General features: G+C 37.2%; 1 pseudogene; it reads right to left on the reverse strand.

The window, feature by feature from the left end:
- Positions 1-787: 787 nt before the first annotated feature.
- LOC130027796 (histone H3-7-like) lies at positions 788-2,637 on the reverse strand (annotated as a pseudogene).
- Positions 2,638-3,116: the final 479 nt, after the last annotated feature.

A 3,116-nucleotide genomic window follows, 5' to 3' on the forward strand; every position in this document is an offset into this window, starting at 1 on the left:
GTGTGTGTGTTTCATGTCTCCTTCAAGTACTCTAATTTACTTGAAATCTGGTCACTATAGGATGAAAATGCATTATTTAATTATCCCCAGAATAATATTATACCTACTAAATATTCTGTGCAAGTGACTTTTATTAACAGTCAAATCTGAATTTGTGATGACATTGTTGTTCCAATAAATAATGAGCAAATGTTTATGATCTATGAAAGTAAAGTATCAATAGGAAGGATATCTACCATTAACCACCTTTAGTTTGGCAGAGAAATATACAAATATTTCTCCTGAGTTGAAGGTAGATATAACTATCATGTTTTGCTCCCCATTGTGTAGAAAGGGTCTGTGAGTCAGGGGCATGCTTGAGAAAAATTCCTTAAAATTTTTTCTTGAGTCTGTCCCTTTCTTTGATATAGAGGGCAGACATATTTTCTAATATAATGTCCATTGTTGAACTACACCCAGAATCTACTGTATCTCTTCTCTTTAATAGCATTCAGGGTTTCTCTTCACATATTCATCTTACTTATATACCCTTTCTATTTCTGAAGATTGGCTCATTGCTTTAAGTCAATCAGTTTACTCCATTTGCTGATCCCCATTATATCAAGTATTATTGACTTGTCACTTAATTGATCCATTTAATTCTAGAGGCTCTTGATTGTTGTTCATGGGCATCAATAAAGACTACAACTGTCACTGTCACTGTCATCCTGTTAATCATCTATTACTCAAGCGGGCTCCAGTAGCTGTCTCCATTTGTCCCACCCCTGAGATTTTAGCATTGTAAACTTTATGCTTTCTCTCCGCAGATGTGGAACACCAGCTGGATGCCCTCGGGCATAATGGTGATGCACTTGGCAGGGTATGTGTAGAGGTTGGTGTCCTCTAAGAGCCCCACCAGGTAGACCTTGAACGTCTCCTGCAGTGAAGTGCCATGATGGCTGAGCTCCGGGAACGCAGGTTGGTCTTGAAGTCCTATACAATCTTGGGCACCAGCCTCTTGAACTGCAGCTGGCGGATCTCCATGTAGCGCCATGGTGTTGGGTTAGTAGCGGTGCAGCTTCTTCATGCTGCCCATGGCTGGCATGCTCTTGCGGGCCTCCTTGGTGACCAGCTTCTTTCGGGGCACCTTCCCACCCATTGACTTGCACACCGTCTACTTAGTACAAACCCTCTCCTTCTTCCCAACTCAGTTGGAGACTCCTTCAGGGTTAGGGAAATGAGATCTGTTTTAGCTACTGTTGTTGATATATTTGGTACATCACGGGTGGCTCGCCAGGTTCTGCAAGCTGGATACCCTTGGTAGCTTGCCGGGTCCTTCAGGGGGAAGATGGTGGCTTTTGAGGTGGTCTCTAATCATTCCTGCAGGTGTTTCCAGTCTATTGAATAATAAATACTATCAGCAACATAAAAAATAACTTTTAAAAATTCCAACAATTCCTTTAAGAGAACTTAAAGCAGCATAAGGGATCATATCTTAAATATCATGTAAGACAGAGAAGAGATTGAGATAAGAACCAAATTATTGAAGATTTTTAGAGCCTATGTGCCTGTAAACATTGAAATATATTAATATTCTAAAATTCCAGCAAGAAAATCACTTTAAATTCTTGCATATATCTGAACACATTTACTGGGACCAAAAGCAATATTCTGTGTTATCAAGATGCAAGGGAAAATCCACCATCTCTCTGAATTTTTCTTAGGGTAAACAAGTAAAATAGCATCTGATGGATGATTAAGCAAAAGAAAAATCTACTTAATAACATACATATGAAAGATTTCTCTAAATTCTGAAGTAAATGTCACAAATCAGAAAGGCTATATAGAGATATTTATATTATCATACACATATAATACTCTCAGGAAATATACTTATAAATATCGTGTAGGCACTTTGGCATCAAGAAGATGAGAGAGACTACAAAACAGAATAATTTTGTTTGAGTTTAGAATAAACATGAGTTGTTGATACAAAAGAGCAATAGTATACTGGTTTGGGCACTTGCCTTGCATGTGGCCGATTCAGACTCAGCACCAGGCATTCATATGGACACTGGAGCTCACAAGTAGTAATTTCTGTATACAGAGCCAGGAGTAACTCTTGAGTATTGCCGGTGTGTAAAACTAAACAAACAAATGAGTGCTTACACAGCAAAAATATGCTTACGATAAAATTATACCTAGATGAGACTCTCCCAAATGTGTCCTTCTAAGTTAAAAAAAATAACCTGTGGGGTAGGGGAGCAGTGATTGGTAATTCAGTTAGGAAAAGAAAAAAAGGTAGAGAAAAGGATATATTTTTTTCAGACCCAGGACGATCACTGCTCTTAAAATATCCTTCATTCTACAAGCAAAGGTAACAGATTTCTTGGGCCAATTGCCGTTCTTTCCCGGCACCTGTGTGAAATGTATCGAAGAGGCTTAGTCTAGGAATTTTGAGAAAAGTGAAATCTCTGCACGATTTACAGAATTTTCCAAAGTATTGAAGTGATCCTATTCACATAATTGTCATATTATTTTCATGAACACGCATGACGTCAGTATTTATTTAATTTCTCCTTATAAAAATAAGCCATGGCTTCATAGCCACATTTTCAAACTGACCTGTGACTCCTGATGCAGCTGACTCGTCTTCATTTAGACAGATTCTCTGTGTGTTGCAACAGTAGCAACATCTGGTTTAAGGATTGGCCTGGCCCTGTCTGCGGATAGAGGAATAGTAAGATTTAGACAATAATTGCAGCACAATAATCATCAAATTTGAAAAAAAACACCCTGTGACTTGTTAGTTGGTCAACTTTTGATAGCTTTTGTTATTAGAGCATCATGCACTACTCTTTCTTAGCATATGTTTTGTGTAATTATGGTAATAATGCTTTAATGACTGCTTTATCAACTAATTCTTATCCTCCAAAGTAAAAACAGTTATTTAGAAATAACCATCATTGGTTTTCCAAAGTCTACCACAGTGGATGATATTTCATAGACTCATTATATACATAAATTTAATAATAGGAAAAGGAAAGACTATATAGGAGTGTAGAATTTACTATAAAAATGTAGGAAGCTTTCAAATAACAAAAATAATGTGTAAAAAGCAAATGTCAAGTGATAGA

This window comes from Sorex fumeus, unplaced genomic scaffold, assembly GCF_029834395.1.
Source record: "Sorex fumeus unplaced genomic scaffold, SorFum_2.1 ptg000037l, whole genome shotgun sequence".
Taxonomy (NCBI): domain Eukaryota; kingdom Metazoa; phylum Chordata; class Mammalia; order Eulipotyphla; family Soricidae; genus Sorex; species Sorex fumeus.